At 37.2% G+C, this 18,843-nt stretch overlaps 1 long non-coding RNA gene across 3 annotated transcripts in view; it reads left to right on the top strand.

Annotated features, from left to right (window-relative positions):
* LOC138748862 (uncharacterized) overlaps positions 1-18,843 on the top strand; it is a 102,840-nt gene that overhangs the window by 22,803 nt on the left and 61,194 nt on the right. Inside the window, exon 3 of one of the 3 annotated variants that reach the window (XR_011348288.1) lies at positions 10,558-10,648. The exons of the other annotated variants lie outside the window; for them this stretch is intronic. This is a non-coding gene — a long non-coding RNA (uncharacterized lncRNA). The remainder of the gene's footprint in view (positions 1-10,557; positions 10,649-18,843) is intronic. 3 annotated transcript variants of the gene reach the window in all.

Below are 18,843 nucleotides of genomic sequence, written 5' to 3'. Positions count from 1 at the left end.
AAAAGAGAAATATTAAATATCAAAGAAGAGAGAAATAATTTTTCACAATTTCAGTTAGTGCAAGAAAAAAGTGACATTTCAATAGTGCCGACAGATTTTTTGGTGGTTCTGGAATAGGTTATAGTTAGGGTTAGGGTAGAGTGTGGAGGTTCAAGGGCCTGATGGCTGTTGGATAAAAACTCTTCTTGGATCTTGAGGGGCTGGACTCAAGTTTTCTATACCCTCCTCCTGAAAGGAGCAGTGAGAAGTGACCAGGGTGATAACTTCAGGTAAGTGGTGGCATAGCAAAACTCAAAATGTTATATTTCTCAGGGAGCTGCAGTCTCACTGTACAGCAATCAGGTACATAGTGCTAAAATCACCACAGAAATTAAGTGTCCACCAGCTTTAATGAATGTTAATTATTGTCAAATATCTTCTGAATAGACAATAACTGCTCCAAATGCGGACTCTCATTCTTTCAGATTTAAATTGTTGGAAAGGGATTTATTTTAAATTCTTTCATATTCATATTTTTATTTCATATTTTATGTTTCATATTAAGCTCCCGTCTATTAATTATATAAAACTTAAATATGATTGCGAGTTACTCAATTTTTGGCCCCATCCATAGTTTCTAGATTCCTGGATTTTCACTCTCTCCTATTAGCAGCTGACATTTTAGATGACCTCCATCAAAAAAAAAATGTTAAACCCTAAATAATCAAAGGCAAGTATGTCTAATACCAGGCCTGGTTTTATAAATAATGGATCCAAATTTCCATAAAACCTTAAATCACCAGATTCTGACTTATGCAACAGCAAATGGAGAGCATATTGGTGCAGCTTTCTTTCATGAGGATTTTCAATGAAGCCAACATCTTATTTAAATAAATGAGTGTGGCTCAGAAAACCATAAGTTCTGACAACCTTTGCATAGGTTGCAAATTTCTCTGCTGTTTTATGCAAGATGGGATAAAGAGTATTTTTTTTAAATTTAGGCTTACACCATGGTAACAGGCCCTTCCTGCCCACAAGTCCATACCACCCAAATACACCAATTAACCTATAACCCCCGTATAATTTCTGATATACCGGAGCTCCCAGAGGAAATCTATACAAATGCTGGGAGACTTTAGTTTTTGATAGAAAAATCTGAAGCCGCATTGTCCGATTTATGTCGACGTAAGATGTGTTGGTGTGAAAAATATCTTCACAAGAAAATTTAAAAGCTCTGAACAAAATATCCATATCAGTTTGTCAGTCAATCCACAGTACTTTTTAATACACTAAGAAGTGCCTCAGGGTATACTAGAGTCCAATGAAACCTGTGTCAATCCAATTGATGTCAAGAAATAAATTAACTTAGTGGAGTGAAAAGTTTTATCTAATACATGGATTTCACATTTCATGGAATTGTCTGAAGAGTCAGTATAAACCCATCACTACACTACAGTGACATTTTCATTTACAGTATGTCAGCAATGATGTAAATTATTGTCCTCTTTCAAAAATATAGAAATTAAGATGCTTCCTGTTGATCAAAACTATTACTGCCTCCTTATGTCTGTGGTGTTGCAGATTAAATTGTGAGATTGAACATGAACATTGAGTCCAGGAGTAGGGAGATCCTGCTGCAGCTGTACAGGGCCCTGGTGAGACCACAACTGGAGTACTGCGTGCAGTTTTGGTCCCCTTATCTGTGGAAGGACAACCTCATCATGGAGGGGGAGCAGAAAAAGTTCACTAGACTGATATCAGGGGAGGAAGGACTTGCATCTGTATTCTCTGAAATTTAGAAGATTGAGAGGGGATCTTATATAAATTCTTAAGGGTTTAGACAGACTAGACGCAGGAAGGTTGTTTCCAATGCTGGGAAAAACTAGAACCAGGGGTCACAGTTTAAGGATAAGGGGAAAGATTTTTAGGACTGAGATGAGGAAAAATTTCTTCTCTCAGAGAGTGGTGGATCTGTGGAATTCTTTGCCACAGGAAGTAGTTGAGGCCGGTTCCTTGTCAATATTTAAGAGTAGGTTAGATTTGGCCCTTGTGGTTAAAGGGATCAGGGGGTATGGGGAGAAGGCAGGAACCGGGTACTGATCAGCCATGATCATATTGAATGGCGGTGTAGGCTTGAAGGGCCAAGTGGCCTACTCCTACACCTATTTTCTATGTTTCTGTGGAAGTTCTGAAAACATTGTGGTGAATGACTGTACACTCATTAATCTGGCTCTTCCCCGTTCTGTGACTGTATCTGTGGTTCCTCCCTCTTGACCCCTGTATAAAGGTTCTAACACCATAACCCCTCCCCAGAGAGCCTGCATCACAGTACAGGATGACCTTCAAGTTTATTGTAAATAAAACCCTATAGTTCTGTTACTCATCTTTTGAGTTATTGATAGTGCATCACATTTTCAGTGTAGACAATATATAATAGACCTGCATGCTAAAGGATAAATTGCAGCTCAACTTAGTCTGCGTCAGTATTAGAACATAGGACTGTGTAGGACAAGAACGGGCCCTCTGTCCCACAATGTCTGCATTGAATATCATGCCCAATTTAATGTAAAACTGCTGCTCACACATACCCCTCTATTCTCTGCATATTCAGATGTCTATCCAGAAGCCACCTTAGTACTGCTATTGTATCTTGTTTCCAGGACTACCCCTGGCAGCCAGTTCTGGGCACCTCTGTGTAAAAACTTACCCCACACACTCCTTGAAACTCATCCATCACCCCCACCACCCACTTTAAAAGCACGTTCTCGACTATGTGACATTTTTATCCTTGGGCAAAGATTCTGATATCTACCCTTTACATGGCACTCATAAATTTTACAAACTTCAATGCTTTGGTGGGGACAACTCATGCTCTTCCCATATCTTCTAATCCAGACACAATCTTGGTAAATTTTTTCTGTACCCTGTGTGTAATTGAGCGACTAATTTGCACACAATTCTCCAAGTGTGGTCTAACCAAAGTTTTATATGACTGCAATATGACTTTCATATCCTTCTACTTAATACTCTGCTCAATGACATAACAGAAGATGTCAAGAAGACTTGTGCTTCATGCAGAGCCTGTGCTGAACTAAAGCCTCAGCTCTAGCATCCACCAGGAGGGATTCTTATCAAAGCAACAAAACCTATGGAACGTCTTAGTATTGATTTCAAGGGACCCTTGCTTAACAGCTTCGCATATCCCATGTTGATGAATACTCATGTTTCCCCTTTGCCATGTCCCAATATGCATGCTGCAACAGTGGTCAGATGCCTGGATTTTCCCTTTAGCCTATGCAGAATGCCAAATTGCATATACTCTGATCAAGGCACCACCTTCATGTCTACGGATCTGAAAGATTATCTCTCCCAGAAGAGGGTTGCTACAAGTCATACTGCCCAATACCACCCAATCAAGTGGGTAGAGAGGTTCAATGACAGTCTGTTTGATCCTTAGATCACATATCCTGCCTGAGAAGCACTGGAAACTGGTGCTTCCTGAGGTACTACACTCCCAAAGATCACTGTTGTGTGCACCCCATGTTTTTTTTGCATTCTAACACAGGTCATCCTATGGAAATTCACTGCCCTCCTGGCTAATGACCCCTGGACCCATACTACTAAGAAGGTTTGTAAGGAGTAAAAAGAACGAGCCACTTCAAGATCAAGTTGAACTCCTTGACAGTAATCCAATATCAGGTACCCAGATGGACAGGAGTCTACTGTGTCTGCTTGTGACTTGGCACCTTGTCCAGAAGCCCAGGCAATCCCCACATCTATTGTGGAACAAGATAAAATAAACCTGGTGGTACCATGACTGGAGGAGGAAGAAGGTATGACATGCTATACTGTGGAGGATGATGAATCAGTAGCTCCACAAGAACTAAGGAGATCCGGTCGTGTATGCCACAGTGTGGAGGATGATGAATCAGTATCTCCACGAGAACTAAGGAAATCCGGTCGTGTCTGCCATAGTGTGGAGGATGATCAATCAGTAGCTCCACAAGAACTAAGGAGATTCAGTCGTGTACCAAAACCTCCCAATCGATATGGATGGGAGTAGTCCTGTAAAGTGTTGCTAGATACTTGCTAGTGTTTCATTTTTAGGATGGAAAAATGTAATATTACAAAATTATTCTGAATTGTTCTAAATAATTCTAAATTTTAACTGTAACTGTACAATTGAGTAACGCTTGGAAAGAAGCCACCAAGCTTTTCATTCTCACAACAGGTCTAAAATCAACAATATTTTTTAAAGGATTGACTGTCTCCTGAATCCCTGTAGGAAATGAATCTGATTTCTTGATTAGTTCTTGGCAACATTCCAGTTTGAAAGATACACTCTTGGTGGATTTTTAAAAAAAATTTCTACATCCGTGAATTCAGAGAATATAAATTTGCTGTTGGATATTTTTGCCATCTCAAAAATAGCTTGAGTGCATTGCAAACATGCAAGGGAGTTTGTAAAGCTCACATCCCTGATTAATTACAGACATCCTTTGAATTTATTGGATCAGCAGTACAACGTGGTCAAATAAGACACGGGGTTATAAAGTACACTCTAATCCCCAGACCTCTGGTGATATAGATAATGGAGATGGATGAACAACAGAAACTATTCTACATTAAGTACTCAGATAACTATTCTACATACTTTAGAATCAGAATTTATTGTCATGAACGTGACACAAAATTCATTGTTTTGCTGCAACGTCATAGTGTAAACATTTATATAAACCACATTTCAAAATAAATAAAAATAAAAAAAGACAAAAGGCAATGAATTAACAGGGACTTTCGACTTTTTAAAATGGAGTTGAAAGTAATTGATGAGATCCAGTGGCAAACCGGCGTAGTCAATGAGATTTGTTTCCCTTGCATGCAGGGTATATGTAACAAGATGCAGGATGAATTCTGTAGAAATAGCAAAGGCTCCTTTTTTTTCCACTCAAGGGATATGGTCTTCATAAGCTGAGCTGGGATTTAATTACCCAGCCTTAATTGATCTTGAGAATGTGGTGGCTGGCTTATCGAACTGCTGCAGACCTTCGGGTGTGAATATATCTACAACGCTGTTAGAGAAGGGCATTCCAAGATTTTGACCCAGCAATGGTGAAAGAATGGCAATATAATTCCAAGTCAGAATGGTGCCTTTACTTCCAGATAGAGGTGCTCCCGATGCTTTTGCTTCCCCTGTCCTTATTGCTGGTAGAGGTCCTTGGTGAGTAACAGCAACGCATCCTGTAGTTTGTACAAATTACTATTACCATGAGGTGGTGGTAGAGTGACTGATTGGCTGTGGTTGGGGCACTTGCAAAGAGAGCTGCCATGTCCTATATGGTAATAAGCTTCTCAAGTATCATTGAAGCCGTACTCATCCAGGCAGGTGGTGAGCATTTCATCACATTCTTGCCTTGAGCTTTATGGATGGTGCACAGGCTTACTTGTCACAGGATTCCTCACTTCTGACATGATCCTGTAGCCACATTGTATATGTGGCTACTCCAGTTCAGTTTCTGGTGAATGGTAACCCCCCAGGATATGGACATGGATAGTGACGATAATACCATTGAATGTCAGGAGATAATAGCTAGATTTTCTCTTGTTGGTTATCATTATTACATCGCACTTGTGTGGCACAAATACTACTTACCACCCCTGTTGACCCATATTGTTGGGCAATTGTAAAGAATTTCTGAAATGATAAGAGTTGACTTACTTGGCACCCACATGCAAAACTAGAACAATCCATTTTGATCTGGAGACATAGTTTAGTTGCCAAAATATTTGCTTTGTTGTGTTCTTATCCAATAGAGTCTAAGGGCCCAACCATAATTGCCCAAGTGGCTTTTGGCAGAATACTTATCTACAGAGATTTTTAAAAACAGTTTAAATGAATTAAAATAATTAATACAAATAAATTTTTTGAAAACAATTATTGTAAGACTAATACATTTACTTGAAGACATTAAACTATTGTGAATTAATAAAACAAAGATAAAATGAAATAACTAGGAAAAAAAATAAAAGAACACTGAACCTACAGTGGCCATCTTTAATCGGGGAAGGGAAAAGCCAATGTGTCAAGATGTCGGTGTGTAATAATGATCCCCAGTATGCTGTGCAGGTGATATGTATAAGAAGTGTGCTGATGGAGGGTGTTCGGCAGCTGGGGGTGTTAGAAGCTCTCCTGCTTTTCCTAAACTACAAATAGTACAATATAACATCCTTCCCCTGCAGCATTCCTCTCCTCACTTCAGCTGCCATGCTTTCCAAAACCTGGGAGACCCATCCAGCAACCTCCAAAGTGGTTTCATTCAGAGCATCCAAGCATCAGCAGCTTATTTGAATTGCCTCCTGGGAGAATATTAGCTTCCTGATTCTTGTGCTGCCTCTCTAAATCCCAGGTGGGTGGATGGAAAGCAGCTTGAGAGTAGGTTAGAGACCCAAACACAGATCTGAGTTCACCTTTAATTTAATTGCTTATACATAAAAATGTCTTAGTGAAGTCTGAGTAGAGTTAAAATATTGTATCTGTATTCTTAGTAAGTTAGTTGTGGGCTGGTACAAGGTCATAGCACATTTACAGAGAACCATTGAAGTCAGAGAAAAGAGTTCATTTTTGGAATCGACATGTCTGGGAAAGACAGAGCTAATGGATTTGAATTATTCAAAGACAATGGAGTGTTTGCTTTATTAAAATCTTAAGTATCTATGTGCTCAATAAGAACTGCTGAAGGAAGTTTTTAAACTAACCTATTTAAGGTCTCTTGAACAAGAGAAATGAAACTCAGGGCCATGAGAATGATATAATAAAGCCTTTGAAACAAAGATGAGGTAGTCTTTTTGGAGTCGCGTCGTCTACAAGACAGAGGTATGAAGATCATATGGTTTTCAAGAAACTAGGGTTTGCAACTGTTTAAAATTCTAATAATTGATCACATGATTTTAAAGAATTGGAACTGACCTCATTGATGATGTAAATGGTCACGTGATTTGGAGAAATCTATTAATGAATTCAGACATCTTTAGGATAGTCAATTTGCAGCGTGTGTTACTCCTGGGAAAAGGGAACACAGAATCAATGGCTTTTTAAATAAGGAAACCCACTTTGCTGTCTTTTTGGAAAAGACGACAGTTTTCGACTGAGTCTATTTTTGTTTGGCTACTTCGTTTAACCCTGGTCTAGGTTTGTTAATTCATTGTGGAAGAAAATAGCCACATTCCCTGTCTCAGGACAGAATTTGTGAGTAAAGAGGCCTAGAGATATGATGTTTAAAAGCATTTTGTAATTATTTCTGAACAGAGAATTTAAGATCTTCAAGCAAATAAAATGAGCTGAAGTTTTAAAACTGGACTCTTCAGAGTGGGATTTTATTACACACACATTTACATTTGCGCAGAGTGGGGTTAAATTTAGAGTTAAGTTTAGAGATAGGTAAGAAATGTTATGTTATTAAATTGTTCAATAAAAATAACTATTATTTTGAATTTACTATTGTCTGGTGTATTTTCCATTGCTGTTCCTGTGTTAGTGCTAAAATGTCCCTTTAGCCCAAAAATAATTGCAGAATATCTTTAAAAATGGTATGCAAATGCAGCAAATAAAAAAAACCATAATGACTGGGTTTTAATGACAGTGTGATGAACAAAGATGAGAGAGAAAGTGTTCATGATTGAATAAAGAATACCTGACACTATCTTCTAAAGTCAATCTCTGCCAGTTGGACAGAATTTAGAAACAATGCAAAATGGAAATTTTGGTTTAGAGTGGTGATAGAATATGTGATGCAGTGTTCAATGAATGACGCTTTTCTGATTGTTAGTCTGCACGATTAGTATAATTTAACATGCAATGCCAAGAAATGGAGAAAATCTACATTGGAATGGTGCATGGATCCACTCTACCCAGGATAATGCTCTGTCCTTGCTGCTGTCATCAGGAAAGAGTATAGATGCCACAAGTCTCGAACCACCAGGTTCAGGAACAGTTGCTACCTCTTCATCGTCAGACTTCACAACAACAAACTCAATCAGAGAGTCATTAGTCATTTAAGGACTCCTACTTTGCAATTATTAATTATTGAATTTTTTTTCTGCCTTGAACAGTTAGTTTGTTTGCATTTATTTCTTTATTTGGATTTCTCTCTTTTGTATAGATATTTTTCTTTAGTACAGTTTTTTGCACTATTGATAAGTAGAAATTCTGCCTGGCCCGCAGGCAAAAGGATCTCAGAGTTTTATCTGATGTCAGGTCGTACAGTAATGATAAATCTCAACTTTGAACTTTGTCTTGCAGAGTTACATTTTATTTAAAACATTCATTTTAATTTTAATTTAAAATTATTGTGAACCATTAAAAATCTTACATGGAAAGGAATAGAATCTTTAAATTTAAAAAAAAACATTTATTTCCACAGGACTAGCATAACAGATAAGTAAGCTTGAGCTACACAGCTTACTGAAGTAAACTTCCTCCATTTGCAAATGCCCAGGTAATGAAGCAGTTCATTTCTACACGCAGCAAGATCTAGTCAATTGTCGAATCCCCACTATCAACACTCTGGGAGTCTCCATCATTGACCAATAGGGTCAGAGGCTGGATATTCTATATCCTCACCTCTTGATTTCCAAGAACCTTTCTAGCACCCACAGGTCACTGGTCAGTAATTTTGTCCAATTCAACTCAGCAACTCTCATGAAGTTCAAGTTTATTATCATCCGATTGTATAAGTACAACCCAATGAAACAGCATTCTACATTCTTTGGTGCAAAAACATGTAAACACACATACAAATTTAACAGATATACAGTTTTTTTATGCAGTACATATATAAAAATAAATAAATATTGTTAAATAAGTAGTAGGGCCTCAGAGGGTTTGTTCAACACTCTCACTGCTTGTGGGAAGAAGCTGTTCCTCAGCCTGGTGGTGCTGGCTCTGATACTCCTGTATCTCTTTCCCAATAGATAAAAGATGCTATGTGCAGGGTGGAATGGGTCCTCAATGATTTTGCAACCCCCCCCACTTCAAACAACTATCCTGGTAGATCACGTCAATGGGGGAAGATGGTAGCGGGGGGGGGGGAGGGGGAAGGAAACCCCAGTGATCCTCTCTGCGACTCTTATAGCCCTGTAGATTGACCTCTGATCCAATGCCCTCAATATCACCAAGCAAAGCATCCATTAAAAAAATCCACACCTCCACCAATGGCACAGAATATCTATGGCATGTACCATCTACAAAATGTTCTCCAATAATTTAACAAAGGTCTGTTGATATATTGGTAAGTCTAACTATTTGAACTTTCTCTCTCCATTGCTATTGTGGGGATGCTTTGACCAGAGGAACAGCAATTCAAAGATTTTTCTATGTGAATAGGTTGTGGGGTAACTGTTCCACAGAGGAAGGTGGTGAGAGAGAGAGACATGCAATGACATTAACGGGTGACAGTAATGTCCAGGCCATGAAAATGTATTTTAAAATCTCATACTTCAAATTTTATTTTAAATTTTTTTTTAAATCATTTTAAAAAAAGAACATATGAGCCTTATTTATATTTGGCAAGTAGCATTAACACCTGAAGAGTTCAATTTCAAGAATTTTAAAAAAGTTTTCTAAGTTTTACCATGCTTACCATATATACAGATATGACACTGACCTTCACTGAAATGATACAAGGGGTGATAGCAGACTAGAATTAGATTGTTTTCAGCCAAGGAAGTTAAGAAAAATGAAGCCTTCTGAACAAATTTAACATAAATTTCTTTATGTATTAATCACTATGGATAGATAAATTATATAATAAATCTGTCATGTTTCTGTTCAACTTTAATGGACTGTATAAATGTTTAAAATGTGTGAAGGCAATTGGATCACCTGAAGTAGACCTCCTACCAACTGTACTGAACAACCACTGTTATAAAGCAGAAGCAAGCAGGAGTTAAAAGCTCTCATGAATAAAAGGATGATAGACCCTGTTGTCCAGGTTCACCAACCCCTCAGTGTCCTCAAGGTGGTCTTGCACCACCCATAAAAAAATAATTGAAGTGGCTTTTCTTAACCTGTATTGCATTCCTCACATCAAATCTGTGCATGTAAACAGTCAGCTGGCTGAAAAGTGTGGATTTTCAATACATTCTGCCACATACCAAATCTTTAGCCTGAAAAATTCAGCACACTTAGTTGAAAAGGACTGCGCATCATATCAAGAAAGCTAACTGGAGCTTTTGATATGTTTTTTCCTTGCATTGACCTTCATTTGGAAATCAAAATGCATTTTAATAGCATCCATATTTTATTCACAATTGACTGAGATGTGAAATAAAGTGATGTACATAGTAATGCTCCAAAGGTAAAAAAATGGAAAGCAATTTTATCTCCCAGTGGGAGTCAGTATCTCTTAGCCAGATGCCAGGTCGTTTAATTAAAAGTACTTATTTTTCCACAATTCATTTGTCATATCAAAAATGCTATTTTTAATAATCATTCAAACACCAATGGGGGGTATGTTAAGATAATTATATCCAATAAAAATGCACATGCTAGATACGCAGAAGATGTTTTTTCTTCTACAGGCAGAACATCCCCTCCCCCAACTAGTGAGATGAACTGCACTGAATTCCAAATGATGTATTACAAAGTGGAGATGGACTTTCGGAGGATGAGGTACCAAGAAGTTAAAATGTTCAAGGCATGAGAAAATCAACTGTTTTTGAATAAGATATAAATGAAGAATTGCACCTTGTGGGAAATTTGAACTCTTCCCCCAGTGACAGCGTGAAGATAGCTGCAAGTTTAAAACACTACACATGATTTACTTTTTACTTGTATTGCCCCCTCCAATATCATTGGGGTGGGGAGAGGTTCTCCCAAATCCTTCCAGCAAGTAGTCTAACATTTAATATTAATAAGTTTTAAAGTGCACCTGCCACATGAGAAATATTCTGCCATGTTTAATGATCCCCGATGGTCGTTGTACGGTATGCCCCTTTTTAAATCCAAACCCACAAACGAACATTGGGCTGTTGTGTTGCTATCAAACCAAAAAAAAAGAAAATCGAACAAAATAGTATTCTAAATTAATAAAGCGGTTTAAAAAGTTAACAAATTAAAGACAGGGTAATATTATTTACATCATTCAGTTGCGGAAAGAGCTGTCTCATCTGGAGGGCATTAAGGCAAGGGCTTAGCCGCAAGTGATTGAGGCAGACCATAACTGTTTGTACACAAACTGTACCTCGTCATCCGCTGTCATAGATAGCACTGCTTCCTGAAAAGAAATGGGGATTATGGTAGACAACTTCAAGCTAAAAACAAAGATAGTTTCAGATTTACTGTAACATGTAGGAAGTTAGAGAAACATTAAATTATTTATTGAATTTAACATGTTTAATCACATAATGATGCTGGCACATTGCGTTCTTTCAACTGAACTAAAAATGTTTTGCCACTGTCTTCTCTCACGTCAGCGCCAAACACTAGTCGGCCAGCATTGATAGATTCCAGTTGCCCTGATATTACTTTTCCACGGTCACAATGTCCTGGTGACACATTTCACGTGGTTCGTCACTGACTGCACCAAGATCAGCAGGGAAGACGTCCAAGTGCGATGAATTTTCAATGGCATACTGCACTTCATGATTTTGTATGCTTAAAGTAGACTTAAAATGACAGGAAATCATAAAAATAGGTAATATCTTAGAGTATAAGATAGGAAATTTTAAGGTGATTTTCGTGGTCAGCAGCCCTCCAACCGTGCATCGTGGCGCCTCACAGTTCGGCGGGCAGCAACCTTCTTTGAAGAAGACCGCAGAGCCCACCTCACTGACAAAAGACAAAGGAGGAAAAACCCAACCCCAACCAATCAATTTTCCCTTGCAACCGCTGCAACCGTGCCTGCCTGTCCCGCATCGGACTTGTCAGTCACCAACCAACCTGCAGCAGACGTGGACATACCCCTCCATAAATCTTTGTCCGCGAAGCCAAGCCAAAGAGCCCAAAATCCATAAAAATACATCCCAAATTGCTCAGGATGCAAAATCTTTGTTGTCCAGTGTTATTTGGTTCATCCTGCCAACAGAGAGGAAACTAGCTCAATCATTCAGTTTAGAATCCTTCAAATTTATAATGGGCCTGTCAGTTTTTTCAAATTAAATATTACCATTGTTATGGCATTATACAATGGAATATATCAATTATTTTATCATCTACTATTTGACCTAAGTTCCAAGGGAAAAATTAATAACATTTCAGTGGCTAGAGTTATCAGAGGGCATTGAACTGAGTATTTTTAATGTTTGTTACTGAACCAAATTACTAACTGTAAACACGTTTAGTTTATGGACAGCCCTTATTTCTTCAGTTAATTAAATGGCGGTACCGAACATGTTATTATCAGATGCCTTCAGCTATTATATATTCTAAACTGGATGAAGCTGCACTGAAAATATTTTTTTTTAAATGAAGGGAAAAATGAAGTTCAGTCATTGCAGCCAATTTTCCATTTCTCCATTATTGATGCTTCTCTAATTTCCAGCCGATAGATTTCCTTTTCAAATAATAACAAGCCATTTTGTCAACTTCCACAGGAGCAATGTCATTTGATCCACTTCCTGCTCTTTATTTCCCTGTGTCTCTTCAACCACCTGACCATCAACTCTTCTTTGATTGTTTTTACATGCAATTGGTGATTTCTGGTAGCGAATTAACTTCCTACCATGTGAAGTGCCAGTTGATGAAGTAGACAAAGACGACGTGGTCAAACAATAATCATGGCTTTTATTAGCAGAAATCCATGGTACAACAATGAAAGATAGTAGATGCATATACAGTTATATCCAAGAGGAGTGTCCTTAACAGTAGAGATAATGCACAGCCAATGTTAGTACAGCAAGGCTCGCCAGAGGGGGGAGACAGGCAGCTTGGCAGACATTCACCACACCATGTCTTTGGGATTTAGAAAAAATGCAGAGTGTTTGGAGGAAATTGGTGCAGTCACAGTGAGAAAAAGTTCAAAGTTCAGATTTATTGTCAGACTACATATATGACGTTAAATACAACCCTAAGATTGTTTTTCCTGCAGCCCAGGCAGAATTTCCATTATCAGTGGTGAAAAACACTATATTCAAGAAAAAATACATATACAAAAGAAATATAAACAAACTGACTGTGCAATACTGAAAAAATATTCAATAATAAATAATATGCAAAATATGAGCCCTTAAATGAGTCTTTGACTAAGTTTGTTGTTTAGCCATTGGTGGAAGGGTAGTAAGTGTTCCTGAACCTGGGGGTGAGAGTCTTGTGGCACCTATACCTCTTTCCTGATGGCAGCAGTGAGAACAGAGTGTGTCCTGGGTGGCGTGGATCCTTGATGATTGTGGCTGCTCTGCAATGGCAGTGTGTCACATAGATTTTCTCAATGGTGGGGAGGGTTTTTCCTGGGTTATACTGGGCTGTGTCCACTGCCTTTGTCGGGCTTTCCGCTCAGAGGTATTGGCGCCTCTATGTGGTGCAGCCGGTCACAACACTTTCCACGATACATCTGTAGAAGTTTTCCAAAGTTTTCGACGTCATACCAAACCTCTGCAAACTCCACACTGACAGCACCATAGGTCAAGAATGAACATAGGTCCCCGAAGCTTTGCCATCATATCAACCTTAAAGATTTTCGAGAGCATTTTTGAAGTTAAGCATGTTTTCAGTTTTGCTTGCACCTTCTAATTGAATATTTGGAGTGATTCATTTATTTTTATATACTTTTCATGTAGCATTCTTTCTGCTGAAATCAAGAACAGATTTGTAACTATGCCAATTTTTACACTTCCAGAATGCCAAGAATGCCTTAGAACATAACAAAATTCACAGATTCACAAAGGAACTCCAAAATGTAATGCTCACATTTCTTAGTTTAATCCTCAAAACTCTTTGGAGGAGTCAAGTGGAATTTTTCTGGATCAGAATTCATCCAATGAATAGACCAGAAGGCCAAAACTGCATGTAGCAGGAAAATGAAGAATGTTAAAGCAGCAACAAGAATATTAGGAATGCAATGGTTTCTATAGAAACAGGCTAGTGAAATAATTGCTTGTGAAGTTGAGAGCAAGACATAGACCAGCTGTGGTAACAATTTTGGTCTGATGAAAATGTCACATAACCATTTTCATGTAAGTTTCAAATCAAAACCAAATTGGTTCACTGTGATTCTACTGTCTCTTCATAGGAAACAGGTTAATATAATTTACAATGTGCAATCTGTGATCAACTGTATCATAACTAGAGAAATTTTGATCTGTACTCAAGCTTCCAAAGAGTTTGTACCACAGCCTGCCCCTTAACTCTAAAGCAAGGTTTCCCCGACTGGGTTCTGTGGAGATCCACGGGAAGGAGTAGGGGTTCCTCGGAAGGAATGACAGGGAGTAATAATGATCTACCTGTTTTTCTTTAAATCACTTATTACCTTTGTCTTTAATTCAGTTTGTTTCTGGGGCGGCAGCAAACAGTGCACTCCACCCTAAGAAAACAAAATAGTGTCATGAGGCCTGACGGCAGCAACGCAGAGGCCAGGCCTGCACATCATTTTCAACCAAAGAGAATCCAATTTCTTGGCGTGAAGCTGGCCATATTTTAAAGATATTTCACGTGGATTGTTGGATTAAAAAATTAAATCAGGAGACAGGTAATTCATCTTAAGAAAGTACCACCGTTTTTTCTCATAAAGATGCTTCAGTTACGCCTAGAATGGAAAAATCAGGTGTTATAAAGAAATGAAGGTACAACAGAAATTATTTGTCACTTGGATTCACCTCAGCCGGGAATAAAGATGCACAAACATTAAGCAGGATCTGAGGACAAGAAACATTTTCATTCATTCCATTACATGTAAATTCGAGGCCACAAATAATTTCAATGTGGAGAATGGTTAAGTTTATTTACTTTCTTCCTGCGCTTGTGTATATACCAAGTCTTATGAACTGTAATTGACAAATGGGCTTCTGGGATTTCCAAGTCTTCCCCAAAAGGGTTCTGTGAGCTAAAATATTTGAGAAGTCCTGCTCTAAAGGAATGGAAATTGAAAATACTGCTATTTTCTTTCCTCTTCCTGAATCATAACTTTGTGGATGCAGTATTTAATTTTTTAAAAATTTCCCAAAGCATATATAACACTAAATTTGAAAAGGAAGATCAGAGCTGGAATTTCCTCAGAATGTATCATCAACCGAATAGCAGCAATATTTAGTGTTTCTATTGTCAGCAGATACCTCCACTGAAATTCCCTAAAATTTTAGTTACTCATTATGGACTATACATTGGCTTTTAACAGCCATCAATCAGGAAAACATGGAATATTCCTCCTTTAAATCCTTCATGTGGAGAATTGAAATGAAAATTACTTAAAATTACTTATGAAATATCAAATATAACATATTAAAGAAAACACGGCTGTGAAACCTTTTCTATATTTTCTATATTTAAAATAATTATTTCCAGTTTTATTAATTTTTACATGTTTGTGTGTCAAAATGCAGAAAATAGTGTTTAAAATGAAAAAAGAATTAGTTAATAAAAAAAAACACAAAATAACAGAGCCATAAATTTTTCATAATTGTTTACATCTGTTCAAAATAATTTTATCCTTTCACTGGTCTTCTGAATAGGGACAGGGTTCTGTTAATATTTTTGATGGAAGTTTCTCTGAATCGACACACAAATAATATGAGGAAATTCAAGATTAATTTTAAAATAAGAGTATATCACATATACTCAATTTTTTTTGTTGCTAAAACTGGTATATTTTTGTATTTCAACAACATCAACCAAAACTAAAATTGTCCGTACTAGGAATTGTAAAAGAATGGAACCTTAAGTGGCACGATGACCTTGATGTAGATAAAATGGTAAAGAGCACATGATTTTGTAATAAAGAAGAAAATATATCAGAAAATTCTGAAGACCAGATATAAAGCATAAGCTGAAAGGATATTTTCAAGGGATCTCTCAACTCCATGAGTACTTGGCCAATACAGACAGGTTACATCAAGTGTGACAGAACTTTAATGATCCATGAAAGATTAAATTTCAAACATTTTATAATGATCCCTCTAAGAACATTGCTTGTTCTTTCCATTAGTCTGTTTAGTTATGATTAGATTGAGATGGAGTTAGGCATTTATTGGACAAAGCTAGGCTTTTCCACTTCAATAATAACAAAAGCAATATCTTAGGGGTGCATTAAATATTTCTGTAATGATATCAGAAATAATCATTTCTAGGCCAAAAATGAGAGTTTATCTTTTGTCTGTGTGTGATGTGTGTTGAAGTGGGATACAGCAGGTAGAATTTTTATTATTGATGATTCTGCTAATACAGAGTGGCTTGGGAGATGTTTATTCAGCGTGGTTAGCATAGCGGTTAGCGCAATGTTATTACAATGCCAGTGACCCGGGTTTGAATCCCGTGCTGTTAGTAAGTTTATACGTTCTCCCAGTGTCTGCATGTGTTTCGTCCAGGTGCTCCAGTTTCCTCCCACCCTTCAAAAACGTACCAGGGTTGTAGGTTAATTTGCGCGGTACAGGCTTGTGGGCTGTAAGGGCCTGTTCCCATGATGTACGTCTAAATTTAATTTAAACTTATTTTATTACTAACCACTATCCTAAGAATATTTTCTGTGGTAACAATGTTATGAAGGTAAACAAACAAACCCACAGCTGCTGAAATCTGAAACACAAGCAGAAAGTGCCAGGAGAAGTCAACCACAGATGCTGTTTGACTGGCTGAGTTCATTCAGCATTTTCTGTTTTTGTGAGCATTATTCAGATGTTCTTCTGCATTTAATAGTTTGTCATTAATCAACTCAGCATATCACACACAGCCTTTTCTGTTTCCTTCACCCCTCCCTCTCTGTGCCACTGAAAACATACTGATTTCCTCACTTCTCTAATTCTGATGATAAATCCTTGACCTGTTTCTTTCTCAATGGCTTGAATTACTAGGTGCTTCTATTATTTTCTGTTTCAATTTCCTGTCAGTTTCTTTAAATGACCCAGCATCACAACAAAAAGGAATAACACCCTAACCCCCCCAAAAAAATCCGTATGTGACCATCTCAGAGAGCCATCTGAAAAATATAATAGTTTATGTCAAAATTATGTTAAGTGTGATAATGAAACAAAATGAAATTTGTCATAAGTTAAAACAGCAATGTTTCAAAGAAATGCTGCAGACTAAAAGGCCTTTGGAAATGAAATTGGATGGCAGTATTGTCCCAATATCTTTGCATTTTTTTTCTAACAGAAATTGTACTGGAATGGGATAGGAAGAATTTGTTTCATTTGGAATTATATGTTCATTGTCCAAACACCATTTGATTAGCTTTTACATTTTCTCTCACACGTGTGAAATGCTCCCTGTTCTGATGACCAGTTCTCTCTCTCAGATTTGGGAAGGGAATGATTGCATCTCTCAGGGCCCCGAATGACTTTGCCTCATGTTGCTCTCATTAGTGAGGAATGTTGTAAAGCTGACAATGAATTTAATAAATTTGCTGAGTTCAAATCCTTCTGTTTATCTTTCAACTGGAGGAGTCACATTGTCTCATGTGCACCCTTAGATCTATTTTACTTCATTAAAATAGCATGATGCTTTCTAAATGAAATGAAAACAAATGTGGCAGAAAAAAAGCTGTCAGCATCTCCTAAAAGTCAAGGCAGGTCACAATAAAAATTTTATTGATGGCATTATATGGGTAAATATGGGTACCATATTTTATAAAAAACATATTTATCTCACAGACTATGTATCATTGAATAAAATAGATTATTCACTGCAGATGACAATTGCAGTCAAATAAAGCTAAAAAGTGATATTTTAAAGATAAATTAAAATTTCCTAAATGTTCACAAAAATATTAAAATATATCTAAAAAATGTTTCGAAGTCTTGAAATTATGTGGTAATTAAAATGATGCATAAATCGATATGGTAATAATAAAATAGAGGTCTTTAAGGTAATTTCAACAATTGTTTTCTCAACTTACGCTTTAATTAGTTCTGAATTCTGATATACCATAGAATTTATTGATTCACTTACTGTGATTTTATTAGTTGATAACCAAAAGAAATATCCACAAAAACTGTGGAAGTAGGAAATCTTTTTTTTAAAATATTTTATTTATTAATGTTAAACCACAATGGTTACATTACATTCAATTCCAGAAATTATTTCAAAAAATTATGCATGTGTTATATATCATCCCCCCCCAACAACCCACCCTCCCACCTTCCATTTCCCCCCTCCAAACCTTAAAAAGAAAGAAAAAAGAAAAAGTGGAAGAAAAGCTAGAGAATGCCAAGAAAATAAAACATTTATACAATAAAATCTATTGGAGGTAACAAAGGAAGCCTTCAGAGAGCCTATTAAAGATGCAAACCAAAATTTTGTAAATATGGGTACCATATTTAAAAAAAAACATTTATCTCACAGACGATGTAATCTTCTCTAATGGGATACAACTATGAAGTTCCGCATGCCACTTTTCCACACCTAGATCTATTTCTGACTTTGATTATATTGCTGGAAGTAGGAAATCTGTTGGATTTCTGGGAGATTTGAGGACAAGAGTGAAGATATCTTTACTTCAATTGTATAAGGCCTTGCTAAGACCACACTTGGTTATCTGGACAATTTTGGCCACCTCACCTAAAAGAGATACATTTTCTACAGAGGAGTCCAAAAACAAAACTAAAATTGTCCTACAGATACTGGATCTGTCAAATGAGGATAAATTGAAATGTAGATAATTCTTTGGGAAGCTTAAAAATTGTGATGTCATCAGCCCTTCCCTATTCAGCTGCTTTCATCAG

Source organism: Narcine bancroftii, chromosome 13, assembly GCF_036971445.1.
Source record: "Narcine bancroftii isolate sNarBan1 chromosome 13, sNarBan1.hap1, whole genome shotgun sequence".
Classification (NCBI taxonomy): domain Eukaryota; kingdom Metazoa; phylum Chordata; class Chondrichthyes; order Torpediniformes; family Narcinidae; genus Narcine; species Narcine bancroftii.
The sequence above is the reverse complement of the archived record's forward strand: the minus strand, read 5'-3'. Positions and strand labels throughout refer to the sequence as shown.